The sequence below is a fragment of the Rhinatrema bivittatum genome, chromosome 4 (genome assembly GCF_901001135.1).
Source record: "Rhinatrema bivittatum chromosome 4, aRhiBiv1.1, whole genome shotgun sequence".
Taxonomy (NCBI): domain Eukaryota; kingdom Metazoa; phylum Chordata; class Amphibia; order Gymnophiona; family Rhinatrematidae; genus Rhinatrema; species Rhinatrema bivittatum.
The window spans coordinates 283,751,090-283,767,453 of NC_042618.1; the positions used below are offsets into that span (position 1 = coordinate 283,751,090).

The window sequence follows — 16,364 nt, forward strand, 5'->3', positions numbered from 1 at the left end:
AAAGCAGCTGAAAAACAAGGACCAGCGAGCTTGTCGCAGATTTAGTCGTTATGCTAGACACAAATATTCTAGATTTTTATGATCAGTGTACACCACCACTGGATGCTGGGTCCCCTCCAGCCACTATCGCCATTCTTCAAACGCCATCTTAATGGCTAGGAGCTCTTTGTCCCCTATACCGTAAATCTTTTCAGCAAGGGTAAATCCAAGAAAGCGTTGAATGGCTTTTATTCCTACCTGCTGAGGCCAGTCTTTAATGGCAGACACTTTTCCAGTTTAGTGAACAGGCGGTTTTCACGGAGTCACTGCAGCACTTGGTGTACCTGCTGTCGATGAATGGTGAGGTCTTTAGAGTATATGAGCACATCGTCGAGATATACAATAACTGAAGAGTGAAGCATGTCTCGGAAGACCTCATTCATTAGGTTTTGAAAAACCGCTGGTGCATTACATAGTCCAAAAGGCATGACTAAATACTCGTAATGCCCATCACAAGTGTTAAAAGCAGTTTTCCACTCATTGCCTGGTTTGATTCGTATTAGATTATATGTGCCTCGGAGGTCCAGCTTAGTAAAGATCCTAGCTCCTTGAAGCCGGTCCAAGAGCTCTGGGATGAGTGGGAGAGGATATCAGTCCCGGCGTGTGATAGCGTTGAGGCCCCAATAATCTATGCAGGGCCTCTGCTGGAGAAGTAAAAGGCCAGATAAACCCCTTATCCAGGTTTTCTTGGATGTACTGGGACATTGCCCGAGTCTCAGGCAGGGACAAAGGGTAAACTCGCCCCCGAGGGAGTATAGCACCAGGCAGTAAATCAATGGCACAATCAAAGGCCTGATATTCCGGCAAGAGCACAACCTTTTCCTTGGAGAAGACATCCGCATATTCCACGTACTGAGGTGGCAGCGACAGAGTGGTTGCAGACAAAGGAATACTAGGCCGAGGCAGAGTAGGCAAGCAGGTTGTAAAGCAAGTTGGACTCCAGGCTTTAGAAGATTTGGAGAGTGGAGTGTGCTTCTGAAGCCAGGGTAGGCCCAGGACTATGGGATGGATAGATTTGTCCAGGATGTAGAAGGAGATCTCTTCCTCATAGAGGATCCCAGTGCGGAGGATCACTGGAGCTGTTGTGGATGAGATGCAGCCTGGCAAAGGGGTGCCATGCATGGAGGATACTCGTAGCGGCGGTGTTCGGGCAACCACGGGAAGTTGCAGCTGTTGGACCAGGTCAGCTAGGATGAAGTTGCCTCCAGCCCGGGAGTCAATAAAGGCCAATGTAGAAAAGGACCCACTGGGGTACTCCAAAGAGACAGGAACCATGCATTGGGGAGCGGAGATCACACAGCCTAGGATTAGCTCCCCAGTAATGCCTAGGCTTGGGAGTTTTCCAGTCGCTCCTGGCATTGTGCCAACATGTGGCCTTTGCCACCACAGTAAAGGCACAAGCCTAAGGAACAGCGGTGCTTCCTCTCCTCCAGAGTAAGAGGGCTGCAACCAAGTTGCATGGGTTCATCACCCCGACTAGGCTGGTGTTCAGGAGGTGGAGCCATCGGTCGGGAGAAGGATGGGCCAGTGCGACTGGTCTCCGGGTGGGCTTAATCTCTCAGGCCCGTTGCTGAAGCCTGCGATCAATCCTTCCTGAGAGACCGATCAGGCCTTCGAGATCATCTGGGAGATCCCTAGCTGGGAGTTCATCCTTAATGCAAGAGGATAGTCCCTCCAGGTAGATACTGCGTAGGCAGTCCTCCCCTGCACCCAAGGGCTCAACTTGCGGGGAACAAGAGCTGGTATAGGTGAAGGTCCTGTCTGGTCTCATGGTCCTGATCCACATCCCGGCTACGAGTACCACTGCAGCCGAAGAGCCAGGCCGGGAATAGCCTGGAGGCCAGAGAGGTCTGCCGGGTCCATGGCCTTGGCAAACTGTTGTGAATCGTGGACCCTTGGGCCAGCTAGAGTGTGTGGTAGAACCACTGAAGGAAGGCCTGCAGTGGTACTCGTAGCCGGGATGTGGATCAGGACCATGAGACCAGACAGGACCTTCACCTATACCAGCTCTTGTTCCCCGCAAGTTGAGCCCTTGGGTGCAGGGGCCGGCAGGACTTAGGAGGTCTCCTGGCAAATAGAAGTACAGTGAACAGTCCGAGTTGAGGTAGGCTGAAGACGTGGGGAGTTGGTGATGGTCCAGGGGTTTGAGGCAGGCAGCAGAGGAGCCAGACGAGGAGACGAGCCAGAGGTCAGAGCTGGCAGAAGACAGACAGAACCAAAGAGCAAGCCAAGGGTCAGGACGGGCAGCAGACAGATGAAACCAGGTACCAATCCAAATTCAAACTGAAGAAGCAAGCAAGTGGGAACTGGAACGTAGGAGCAGGAGAGGAGCTGGAGCAGGCAGGAAGGCAGGAGTGGAGTCAGGAACAAGCAAGATACTGGAATGAAGTCAGGAACAAGCAGGATACTGGAACAGAGTCAGGAACAAGCAACTAGATTCTCCCAGAAGGCGACCTGTTACCAAGGCAAGGCAATGGTGTCTGAATGAGCCTATTTATAGTCCTCCAGCGATGACGTGGGATTTGGGGCCGGGCCGAAGTTTCCTGCTGCAGCCCCTTTAAATCCCAGACAGTTGGGTGCGTGCGCGCCTAGTGGGTGCAGCCGCCTGAAGATGCCGACGGCGTCTGCCTCGTGGGGAGAACGCCATGAGAAGGCCCCGACATGGCCCGAGCAAGGCCAGTGCAGCTATTGGAGCAAGACGAGCCAGAGGTCAGAGCTGGCAAGTAAATCAAGCTTGCTGGTAACGGGGGACCTGACCGTGGACAGCCGCGGCCAGGATTCCCAACATCAGTATAACTTGACCAATTAGACACATGACCAAAGGCCAGTGCTGGATACAAAAATTGTTCTTCAAAATTTGCCATGTATAAATTTCTTAGGCTAGGGGCCATGGTAGCACCCATAGCTGTACCATGTATTTGTTTCTGGTATGTGTTGTTAAAAATAAAATAATAATCAAACAAAGCTAATGTGGCTAACGTAATGAGAAAAGAGGTGGGACGAGGTCTAGATTCCAAAGCTTGATTGAATATTATAAGAGCCTGGTCCTGCGGGATGCTTGTATAGAGTGCCTTATATTGAGAGCAATCAATAGAGTTTGACCAACATTTTGTAGCCCCTATGACATAGTAGGTCAAAGGCTATCGGCGCCATTTTGAATACCGGCAGCCGAGGGTATGAGTGCAGGAGATGGCTCCCGGACCCCCCTGCTGGACCACAAGGGAGTTTGGTAAGTCTTGGGGGGGGGGGGGGGGTCAGGAGGGTGGGGGGTTTGTTTAAATTGAATCCTTTAGGCGGCCGAATAATTCGGCGAAGATTAATTGTATTCGTGGGGAATCGCGATACATTTCGCTTCCCCAGGAATACAACGAATATGGCCCTATACATTGCAGGTTACCAATTCGTAGGGAACGAATGCACACCCCTAGTAAAAACTGGTCCATAAAGACTGACAATGGTTCTAGCAAGGAACCTATAGTGGTTACTATGGGTCTGCTAGGAGGGTTAGTTAAATCCTTATGAATTTTCAGGACCATGTATATAGTTGGAATTTTATACACATTATTGACAAAGTAGGTACTCTCCTTACATGCAAGAAAACCTGTAATGCGTCCTTCATCCACCACATGTTGAAAACATTGATGTAACAGAGGACTAGAATCCGCTGTTAAAACTTGATAATTTATAGCATCTGATAAGTGAGAAAGAACAGTGTGTACATATGAGTTTCTATCTTGTAAAACCACTGCACCACCTTTATCGGCTTGTTTAATAACAACAGATGTATCATCCTTTAATTCCTTTAAAGCTAAATGTTCTGCTCTTGAAAAATTGAATTGTGGAAGTTCCAGAGAAGATTCCATAATTGTTAAATCATGTAATATTAAATCAATGAATGATTTTATGTGGGAGTCAAGCAGACCTGGAGGGATCCAATGTGATTTTGGAAACACCATTGAAGATTCTGTAACTGGTTGACCAAAAAAATATAATGCAATTTACAATTTACAGTTTACGGAAAAAAAAGAACAAATCCTGTCTAAAAAAAGACTGACTTGATTTCTTATCGAGCATATTGTTGAAGTATAAGTGAAGGAAATTTATATATATGAAACAATTGCACTACCACGGAAGTTTATAACTTTAAGTAATCAAGAAATATTGCAATTAGCACAAAGGAACGATACTATTAAAAAATGACCGATGATAATAAAGAACAGCAGAGTTGAATATGTTGCGGTTCCAGCACCTGATGAATGAGGTACTGCGAGACCTCCTGAGCACCTCAGTCATCGTCTATCTTGACGACGTATTAATTTACTCCCATGATCTACCTTTACGCCACCAACAGGTTCGTCAGGTCTTACAGATCCTCAGAGACAATGGTCTGTACGCTAAAATGGAGAAGTGTACTTTTGAAAAATCCCTCTTTGCCTTTCCTGGGCTACATAGTCTCTGCCTCTGGATTCCAGATGGACCCAGAGAAGGTAGCTACCATCCGAAACTGGCCTCGGCCGAGAGGCTTAAAGGCGTTACAATGCTTCCTCGGCTTTGCAAACTTTTATAGACATTTCATTCCGAACTATTCTCGTATTGTGGCTCCGCTCACCACCCTTACCCGGAAGGGAGCCAATGCGGTAGACTGGCCCGACTCCGCCTGTCAAGCCTTTGAAACCCTCAAGGAGGCTTTCCTGCAGGATACCTGCCTCCGCCATCCTGACCCACTCTGACCATTCGTGGTGGAGGTGGACGCATCCAATGTCACAGTTGGGGCCGTGCTCAGCCAGTTCTCTGACTCTGGACAACTAATACCTTGCTTGTACTTTTCGAGGAGATTCTCGATCGCCGAGAACAACTACTGCATTGGAGACAAGTAGCTGCTGGCCATAAAGCTTGCCTTTGAAGAGTGGAGGCAGTGGTTGGAGGGAGCCAACCACCCCATTAAGGTATACACCGACCACAAGAACTTAGAGCTCCTGTGTCATGTACAACGCCTGAACCCGAGACAGGCCCCCTGGTCCCTGTTCTTCAACAGCTTTAATTTCACACTGCGTTATCGGCCAGCCTCCAAGAATGTCCCTGCCGACGCCCTGTCACGTTCCACCAAAGTGGAAGAGGCTGAGGAACAGCCACAGTATATCCTGGACCCCGCAAAAATCAACCTTTCTGTGACCTCGGTGAGTTCCCTAGGGAAGACCGTAGTTCCATGAAGCTCTCAGAGAGCAGTTCTCGTCTGGGCCCATGACTCCCTCACAGGGGGCCATACTGGCCGTGAAAGGACTCTCGATCTGGTCAACCGGTTCTACTGGTGGCCAATGATAAAACAAGATGTCCGCACATTTGTGGATTCCTGTCCCACCTGCGCCTTGCAGAAGCCACACACAGGGAAACCTTGGGGCCTACTGCAGCCATTACCCATCCCGGTAGAACCATGGACTCACATCTCCACTGATTTCGTGGTGGACCTCCCAGTCTCCGAAGGGAACACAATCATCTGGGTGACTGTGGACCGGTTCTCCAAAATGGCTCACTTCGTTCCCTTGCCGAAATTACCATCAGCCTCGGAGCTGACTAACCTATTTGCACAACACATCTTTAGGATCCACGGCCTACCGCAGGACATAGTGTCCGATCGAGGTCCTCAGTTCACCGCCCGATACTGGAGAGCCTTGTGTAAGAGATTCAACGTGCAACTCAGCCTGTCGTCAGTGTTCCACCCCCAAAGCAATGGGCAGACGGAACGCACCAACCGGACCCTGAAGACGTTTCTTCGCTCTTTTGTCAATGAGAGACAGGACAATTGGGCAAAGCTAATGCCATGGGTGGAATTCTCATATAAAAACCATACGCATTCGGCTACAGGAAGCTCGCCCTTCCTTATAGTTTATGGGAAACAGTTGCGACCGCCACTACCTCTGCCTCTTCCTAGTGCGTTACCCGCCCGACAATTACTTTCGCTATGGACGTCCGTCCAGAGAAAACTTGCTAAAGCGGCCAAGGCTGTTAAGAGGTGGGCAGATAAGCACCGGCAGCCGGCGCCTATCTTCCTTCCTGGAGACCGGGTTTGGTTCAGTACAAGGAATCTTCAGCTTCGAATCCCATCTCGAAGACTAGCTCCAAGATACTGTGGGCCCTTCCGTATTGCTGAGCGCGTAGGGGCGTATCTTTACGGTTACGCCTACCCTCCTCCATGCATATACACAATGTGTTCCATGTTTCATAGTTGAAACCTCTTGTTCTCTCCAGGTATCATCCTCGAGTTCCTGATTCCACAGATCCATCGGTACCGGATGAGCCTACCTATCAAGTCCGGGAAGTCCTAGACATACAGTTCCATCACCGACGCTGGGAATATCTGCTTGCCTGGGAGTGCTGTTGTCCCAAGGACAACACATGGGAACCAGCCCGCAACATCCTGGATAAAGAGCTTCTACGACAATTTCATCGTCAGCACCCAGGTAAACCCGGACCTGCTAAGAGGGGGCGTAAGAGGGGAGGTACTGTTGTGGTCCCAGTCACGGCACTCGCGACCGGGGCCTTACCTCTTGGCTCCTGGCATCGGGTCCAGTCTCGCTGGAGGGGTTTGCTGGGTTCCGGGCCTGTTCGGAGGTTTCCTCGCGGGGGCGACGCCATCGGGACGCCCAAGCCAGCCGCCCTCCTCCTAGGCGCGCGCGCGCAAAGAGACTGAAGATATAGGCCCTTTCCCGCCACTCAATGCTCCACCCGCTCCCGTGACATCAGACGCCGGCGGGTATGTAAGCTTGGCACCTGCCTCTATCAGATGCCTTGCAACAAGGTTACCTTGCGGTTCCTAGTTGTTGTGTGCCCTGGAGTTCGCTAACTTCTCGCTTGTAGCCTGCTTCAGTTCCAGCCTGGTTCCTGCCTCAGTATCCTGCTTCAGTCCCAGCCTGGTTCCTGCTTCTGCGTCTTGCTTCAGTTCCAGCCTGGTTCCTGCTTCTGTGTCTTGCTTCCGTTCCAGCCTCAGTACCTGGCTTCAGTCCCAGTCTGGTTCCTGCTTCTGTGCCTTGCCTCAGTTCCAGCCAAGATACCTGCTTGATCCTGGTTCATCTTCACAGCGTCCTCACTCACCTAAGTCCCAGCGGCCGGGCTCCTACGGGCTCCTCCCAGGGGAGCCTCGGCTTCCAGGGTGAAGACATCACCACCGATTTCCTAAGTCCCAGCGGCCGGGCTCCTACTGGCTCCTCCTGGGGGAGTCTCGGCTTCTAGGGTGAAGACACCTCTTCTGTTCTCTTAGCCCTAATCCCTCGACTCCCACAGGCTCCTCCTGGGGAGTATGGGCTCCCTGTGTGAAGGCCAGCTCCTTCACCTGGCCGGGTGTCCGCCTCTTGGCCTGCTTCCTCTCATACGGAGACAATAGTCCACCATACCCTAGTCTCAGGCAGGCCGGCCCAAGGGTCCACTAAACAGTTAAATCACAACAGAATAAGTGATTTTCACTCTCGATGACGCCCAATATGATGGTCATTTAAAAAGAAGATATCATAGTTTGTACTACATGTGAATTTTTGAGGTGCGATAGTTACCATTTCCTAAGTGATGGGCATATCTCTTACATCTTCCTCAGTGAATTCTGAAGCAAAGAATTCATTTGATTTCACTGCTACGGCTTTGTCATCCCTAAGTGCCCCTTTTACGCCTTGATCATCTAATGGACCAACCGACTCCCTAGCAGCTTTTTACCTCTGATATACCTGAAAAAGTTTTTATTATGAGTTTCTTCTTCCACGGCAAGTTTCCTCAGGCTTCTCCAAGCAGTGGGCTTTGTACCAATTTTGTTGGTGATTTTTGTCCATTTGGAGCCTTGGGATGTTCTTGCCTCTGTGGATGGCTTCTTTGCACTTGTCATGGTGACTCGAGGTCTTCATGCCACCTTGTGTGCTTCTTTGACTCTCTTGCATTATCTTAGGGTTTTTCCTGCCATCTTTGTTGTTTTGTTCCCCCTTCATGATTCCTTGCAATCTTCATGCCCCTCTTGGTGCTGCTTTGACCCTCCGATGTTGCCTTGGAGTGTTCATGCCACTATTGTTGATGTCCTTTGCCATTCTTTTGGGGGTCTTGGGTTGTTCTTACCACTTTTACTGCTGCTTTGTTCCTCTCACAATGCTTTGGAGAACTCCTTCCACTTCTGTTACCATTTTCCCCCTTTCTGGTACCTTGGCCTATTCATGCTACTTTTGGTGCCACTTTGAAATAGTTTGGGGGCCTCATTTACTAAGCATTTTTCCATAGACACAGAATGGGAGAAAACCTTAGTAAATCAAGCCATTGGTATCTTGGAGTGCTCGAGTGCTCTTCTTTCTTCTAATGATATCTAGTCACAACCCCCAGTTTGAATAAAAGCACTCCCTTTTAAATCCACATTACATTGGAGCTCAAATAAGAAAATGATTTAAAGAAAAAAGAAAATGTATATTAATTACCAGCTTGCTAATCATATAGTAATAGTTATACTCCAAACTATCTTCCATTCCCTCCTATTCAGTTTATTAATACTATTTTACTGAAGATTTATCAGAAATAAAGGTTTCCAGTTGTACAGGTTCAATGAAAATTTACTTATTGTCCTGATTTGATACTAGACATTTGCATGGAAGCTTTAAAATTAAAGGGTACCCCCAAAGGAAAGAACCCCTGATTTCAATTGCAAAAACAGACCTCCTACGCATTTGAGTTTCCTGGAATCATTTGGAAAAGTCTGCCACATATCCACAGAAAGCATCTTTATAGTAGAAATGTTGCCAAAGAACTATGTATTTATCCAAATTTCTTGCAAAAGTAACAACCAAAGTAGCTTTAGTAGTGATATTATCCTGTGAATCCTGCAAAAAGTCAATAAGATTGGAACTGTCAAAAAGGATCAAATTATCTATGCTATCTTCCTCTTTAGTTTTTTTCTTCAACTCAGGGACATATATAAAAGCATCTTGATAAAGCTATAGTTTTATTTGGAGCAATTTGTAAAATCTCATTTGTATATTTCTTAAATAACACATTAGCGGAAATTAATCTAGAGTTGGGGAAATGAAATATATGAAGATTTTTAGTTCTCTTATTGTTCTCAAGAGATTCCATCTTAGTGCCTGATTTACGAAGGCATTTCTCCCATTCTGTTTCTATAAGAGAATGCCTTCATGAATCAGGCCCTTAGTATGTAAATATAGACAATCCTTCACATTAGTAGTTAATGAGGCTTGCATGTTAGTTATTGAGTTACGCATAGAAACTGTGTTTAGACTAATTTTATATGTCAGTTCTCAGTCTGTTTATTGTAATCTCAAAATGTCAATGTAACAGTTTGTTATAATGTAAACCGGAGTGAAGGCAACTCTGCTATACCTCTGCTATACCCCCCCCCCCCCCCAAACAGCTCTGACGCTGCTTAGACACTACCCATGCTCCGGCCCCTCCCTGGGGTTTTCCTAGGCATGCACATGCTGCACACCAAACCTTAAAGGGCACATAGTGGGAAAGCTTGGGGCATCTTCTAATTATATCACAAGCCTCAGGGTATTTTAGGACCTCATGTACTGCCAGTCACTGACTCAGCAATGGATCTCCTGCCTTGGCCTATTGCTGACATTCCTTTGCTGACATTCCAGTGGGAGCACTGAGAGGAGAGGAGAGGAGAGGAATCAGTAAGTTTTTGCTTGGGACATTGGCTTTTTCAAAAGTATTGGGGCAAAGTTAACTATTTGGAAATATTATTTAGTGTGTTTGTGTATTTGTGCTTTTAATAGTCAGTAAGGCAGCGAATAAACAAGTTAGACTGTATTTTTAAATGGTCAGTCAGTAAGGCAGCTAGTAAGCAGAAATGAGTGTTTGTATTAAAAAAAAAAGATTAGCCAGAAGCTAGAAATAAGCTAGGAGCAGTGTATACCTAAGTAAAAAGGATGAAAAGTTCAATTCAGTTACTCACCTTGGAAAGGTGTTGAGGTAGTGTGATTTGGTTTGATTAGGTACCAACATTTGATAATCAAGAGAGCAGTGAGTCACTCTGGCTGACTAACTGAAGTTAGACTGTTTGGATTTCCCATCCCTCCCACCGTTCGCCCACCCACCCCTAGCTCATCCCAGTTTCACAAAAAAAAAAAAAAAACAATTTTATTGAGAGTTTGATCAGTCCCTTGTAGGCCACTACCAGACATATAGGGATAGATTTTAAATACTTGCGCGATCGCATACTTTTGTTCGCGCACCAGGCGCGAACAAAAGTACGCTGGATTTTATAAGATACGCGCGTAGCCGCACGTATCTTATAAAATCCGGGGTCGGCGCGCGCAAGGGGGTGACATTTGTGCAACCTGCGCTCGCCGAGCCCAGCGCGAGCTGCCTGTTCCCTCCGAGGCCGCTCCGATTTAGGAGCGGCCTCGGAGGGAACTTTCCTTCGCCCTCCCCCCACCTTCCCCTCCCTTCCCCTACCTAACCCACCCCCCCAGCCCTATCTAAACCCCCCCCTACCTTTGTCAGCAAAGTTACGCCTGCTTTCAGCAGGCGTAACTTTGCGCGCGTCGGCCGGCAGCCCCGCTCCGTCCTCCGGTCCCGGGGGCTGGTCCAGAGGCCTCGACCACGCCCCCGGGCTGGCGCCACACCCCCGGGCCCGCCCCCAAAACACCACGGCACGCCCCCGGACATGCCCCTCCCACCCCTTTTCGAAAGCCCCGGGACTTACGCGCGTCCTGGGGCTTTACGCGTGCCGGCGGCCTATGCAAAATAGGTGCACCGGCACACGCGGGCCTTTTAAAATCCGCCCCATAGTGAATTCACTAATACATTTAAAGGACGTTAATTAGACACATTCCTATTCCCATAGCAACCTAAAACTTAACTAGGAACTGAACAAAATTGAGATGAAAGCAGCAGCCCAGCAGCAAGAGGGGGGCTTCCCAGTCTTTTGCATCGAGTGTCACATGTATGATTTTTTATCCGCCGGTGAGAAGTTGTACATGTGCATGTGAGGCAAAGAGCTCCTGGCTCTCAGAGAATGAGTCCGATCTCTGGAGGCTAGAGTGGCAGACCTGGAGGAGCTGAGGCAGACAGAGAGGTATATAGATGAGACCTTCAGGGACATAGTAGCCAAGTCCCAACTTCAGACTGGCAGCCCTGGTGCTGCCTTGGAGGAAGAAGGTCTCATGATTGGAGAGCAACAACCTGGTGCAGCAGGAAAAGATCCTGTAGCAAGGACCTGCCCTCCAGTTGATGATTTGTCCTTTCATACCGAGGATATCTTCCCAAGGCCTACTGCCCAGGAGGGAAGGGTTAGGTCGGCCGTATTACATGGTGATTCGATTATTAGGAATGTAGATAGCTGGGTGGCTGGTGGGCATGAGGATTGCCTGGTAACATGCCTACCTGGTGCGAAGGTGGCAGACCTCACGCGTCACCTAGATAGGATTTTAGATAGTGCTGGGGAAGAGCCGGCTGTCGTGGTACATGTGGGCACCAACAACATAAGAAAATGTGGGAGGGAGGTTCTGGAAGCCAAATTTAGGCTCTTAGGTAGAAAGCTTAAATCCAGAACCTCCAGGGTAGCATTCTCTGAAATGCTCCCTGTTCCACGTGCAGGTCACCAGAGGCAGTCAGAGCTCCGGAGTCTCAATGCGTGGATGAGACGATGGTGCAAGGAAGAAGGAATCAGTTTTGTTAGGAACTGGGGAACCTTTTGGGGAAGGGGGAGTCTCTTCCGAAGGGATGGGCTCCACCTTAACCAAGCAGGAACCAGACTGCTGGTGCTAACCTTTAAAAAGGAGAGAGAGCAGCTTTTAAACTAGAACAAAGGGGAAAGCCGACAGTCACTCGGCAGTGCATGGTTCGGAGAGAGGTACCTTCAAAGGATACTAAAGATGCATTAGAATTAGGGCATCCCGACAGTGAGGTTCCTATAATAAGAAAAGTAGTCCAAGTGCCTGTAACTAAAAACTCACCTGAGCTAAAAATTCTAACTTATCCCTATCTGTTAAAAAGCAGAATGAAAATACAAACAAAAAACAAACTTTGAAATGTTTGTATGCTAATGCCAGAAGTCTAAGAAGTAAGATGGGAGAATTAGAATATATAGCAGTGAATTCATAGACTTAATTGCCATCTCAGAGACATGGTGGAAGGAGGGCAACCAATGGGACAGTGCTATACCGGGGTAGAAATTATATTGCAATGACAGAGAGGCGCACCCGGGAGGCAGTGTGGCTCTTTATGTCCGGGATGGCATAGAGTCCAACAGGATAAACATCCTGCATGAGACTAAACGCAAAATTGAATCTTTATGGGCAGAAATCCCTTGTCTGTCAGGGAAGACTATAGTGATAGGAGTATACTACCGTCCACCTGGTCAAGATGGTGTGACGGACAGTGAAATGCTAAGAGAAATTAGGGAAGCTACCCAAATTGGTAGTGCGGTAATAATGGGAGACTTCAATTACCCCAATATTGACTGGGTAAATGTATGATCGGGACACGCTAGAAAGATAATGTTCCTGGGAAATTTTAGATCTAATTCTCAGTGGAGCACAGGATTTGCTGATAGAGGTAACGGTGGTGGGGGCCGCTTGGCAATAGTGATCATAATATGATCAAATTTGAATTAATGACTGGAAGAGGAACAGTATGCAAATCCATGGCTCTCGTGCTAAACTTTCAAAATGGAAACTTTGATAAAATGAGAAAAAGTTTTAGAAAAAAACTGAAAGGAGCAGCTACAAAAGTAAAAAGTGTGCAAGAGGCATGGTCATTGTTAAAAAATACCATTCTAGAAGCACAGTCCAGATGTATTCCACACATTAAGAAAGGTGGAAAGAAGGCAAAACAATTACCAGAATGGTTAAAAGGGGAGGTGAAAAGAGCTATTTTAGCCAAAAGATCTTCATTCAAAAATTGGAAGAAAGATCCAAAGGAAGAAAATAGGATAATACATAAACGTTGGCAAGTTAAATTTTAAGACAGGCTAAGAGAGAATTTGAAAAGAAGTTGGCCGTAGAGGCAAAAACTCACAGTAAAAACTTTTAAAAATATATCCGAAGCAGAAAGCCTATGAGGGAGTCAGTTGGACCGTTAGATGATCGAGGGGTTAAAGGGGCACTTAGAGAAGAGAAGGCCATCGCGGAAAGATTAAATGATTTATTTGCTTCGGTGTTTACTGAAAAGGATGTTGGGGAGGTACCCGTACTGGAGAAGGTTTTCATGGGTAATGATTCAGATGGACTGAATCAAATCACAGTGAACCTAGAAGATGTGGTAGACCTGATTGACAAACTGAAGAGTAGTAAATCACCTGGACCGGATGGTATACACCCCAGAGTTCTGAAGGAACTAAAAAATGAAATTTCAGACCGGTTAGCCTGACTTCAATAAGTAGAAAGGAAGGCGATCTATAAAAGCCGTCAGGATGAACAAAAAGAGATAGATGCCTGTAGTCTTATACAAATCCTTTATTGAAGTGGAGACACAAGGTAGCCCGACTCTGGCCGAGTACACAATTTTTAATTTTAATAAATTAACAATACTTTATTTAAATAATCACACAAAATATAGTTGCACAAACAATGGATGACACATCATTTTTTTTATTGATTCAATTAATATTTATTAAAATAAAAAGTTTTTTTGAAGGTAGATAGCTCAGATATATCAAGAAGTACAGTTCATTTAATTAATCAATTTGGTTGTATATCGATTTGTTTTGGATTATTCTTTATGTAATATGGCCATTATCTTTTCGCATTATTACAGATTCAATACTGTTGTGGATCATATATTCAATTATATGATCATCTTACACATTTTTTGTGTGAATAAAAAACTGGGAATTCAAGACGATATATGTAAGGTAATATTGCTCTTTACACCAATATTGTTTTTTAGAATTTCGTTAACCGTGAGGTTCTTATAAGCATTTTTAAATGAATATGTCCTCTATATGTCACCATTACTTTTATTTGTTTATAAATAGATGTTGAGTTTTATTATTTATTCATTTATTTATTAACACATGATGTAAATTTTAATATTTTTATACTGTTTTTGTATTACTCTTAAATTATTTGTTTATGTTTTAGCCCCTGAGGCAGCCGTTTTGAAACGGTGAAACTCGGCCAGAGTTGGGCTACCTTGTGTCTCCACTTCAATAAAGGATTTGTATAAGACTACAGGCATCTATCTCTTTTTGTTTAGCCTGACTTCAATGCCAGGAAAAATAGTGGAAAGTGTTCTGAACATCAAAATCACAGAACATATAGAAAGACATGGTTTAATGGAACAAAGTCAGCATGGCTTTACCCAAGGCAAGTCTTGACTCACAAATCTGCTTCACTTTTTTGAAGTAGTTAATAAACATGAGGATAAAGGTGAACCGGTAGATGTAGTGTACTTGGATTTTCAGAAAGCGTTTGACAAAGTTCCTCATGAGAGGCTTCTAGGAAAAGTAAAAAGTCATGGGATAGGTGGCAATGTGCTTTCGTGGATTGCAAACTGGCTAAAAGACAGGAAACAGAGAGTAGGATTAAATGGACAATTTTCTCAGTGGAAGGGAGTGGGCAGTGGAGTGCCTCAAGGATCTGTATTGGGACCCTTACTTTTCAATATATTTATAAATGATCTGGAAAGAAATACGACGAGTGGGATAATCAAATTTGCAGATGATACAAAATTGTTCAGAGTAGTTAAATCACAAGCAGATTGTGATAAATTGCAGGAAGACTTTGTGAGACTGGAAAATTGGGCATCCAAATGGCACATGAAATTTAATGTGTATAAGTGCAAGGTGATGCATATAAGGAAAAATAACCCATGCTATAGTTAAACAATGTTAGGTTCCATATTAGGTGCTACAACCCAAGAAAGAGATCTAGGCGTCATAGTGGATAACACATTGAAATCATCAGTTCAGTGTGCTGCAGCAGTCAAAAAAGCAAACAGAATGTTGGGAATTATTAGAAAGGGAATGGTGAATAAAACAGAAAATGTCATAATGCCTCTGTATCGCTCCATGGTGAGACTGCACCTTGAATACTGTGTACAATTCTGGTTGCCGCATCTCAAAAAAGATATAATTGCGATGGAGAAGGTACAGAGAAGGGCTACCAAAATGATAAGGGGAATGGAACAACTACCCTACGAGGAAAGACTAAAGAGGTTAGGACTTTTCAGTTTGGAGAAGAGACGGCTGAGGGGGATATGATAGATGTGTTTAAAATCATGAGAGGTCTAGAACGGGTAGATGTGAATCGGTTATTTACTCTTTCGGATAATAGAAAGACTAGGGGGCACTCCATGAAGTTTGCATGTGGCACATTTAAAACTAATCGAAGAAAGTTCTTTTTTACTCAACGCACAATTAAACTCTGGAATTTGTTGCCAGAGGATGTGGTTAGTACAGTTAGTATAGCTGTGTTTAAAAAAGGATTGGATAAGTTCTTGGAGGAGAAGTCCATTACCTGCTATTAAGTTCACTTAGAGAATAGCCACTGCCATTAGCAATGGTTACATGGAATAGACTTAGTTTTTGGGTACTTGCCAGGTTCTTATGGCCTGGATTGGCCACTGTTGGAAACAGGATGCTGGGCTTGATGGACCCTTGGTCTGACCCAGTATGGCATGTTCTTATGTTCTTATGAACTTATGTTCACAAGAACTTATGAACAATGAACTTATGTTCATATGAACTTATGAACAAGAATTCATGATTACCAATTTAACCCAAGGACCCTCTTCGCCTATGTCAAAGACCTAACCAACCCTATCCAAAATGACACAACGCCAAACTCCAGCAACATCTCCAGTGAAAAACTAGCACAATTCTTCAAGGACAAAGTTGACAACATCATTGCCAAGATTCCCCAAACCCACATCGACTCAACGGACATCCCTCCTCCCATCCACACATGGCCACAATTCACACCCGTTGCATCTACAGAAATTGAACCCATCATCAAAAAAACCAACCCCGCATCCCACCCCTTAGACCCCATCCCCATCAAAACTCTAAAACTCATCAGAGAGATTATTGTCAAACCAATAACCTACATCATCAACTTATCCCTCGAACAAGGAATCTTCCCAGAAAAACTCAAAAACGCCATTATCAAACCAATCATCAAAAAACCTCAACTCAACAAATCAGACCCAGCAAACTACAGACCAGTCTCTAACCTCCCATTCTTGGCAAAAATCATCGAAAAAACAGTCAACAATCAACTTACAGATCACCTTGAAACCTATAATGTTCTCCAGCCAGCACAGCACGGTTTCCGAAAATTCTTCAGCACCAAAACCCTCCTCCTCTCTCTCACCGATACCATCCTCAGAGGTCGCGA

The 16,364-nt window shown here is 45.7% G+C and overlaps 1 protein-coding gene and 1 long non-coding RNA gene across 2 annotated transcripts in view; one reads left to right on the forward strand and one right to left on the reverse strand.

The window, feature by feature from the left end:
* Window positions 1-16,364, reverse strand: part of LMNTD1 (lamin tail domain containing 1) — a 1,277,316-nt gene that overhangs the window by 37,165 nt on the left and 1,223,787 nt on the right. The gene's annotated exons all lie outside the window — the stretch shown is intronic.
* LOC115090715 lies at window positions 9,615-14,156 on the forward strand. Its single transcript, XR_003856484.1, has 3 exons — window positions 9,615-9,695; window positions 13,783-13,879; window positions 14,109-14,156. It is a non-coding gene; the product is annotated as an uncharacterized LOC115090715 (long non-coding RNA).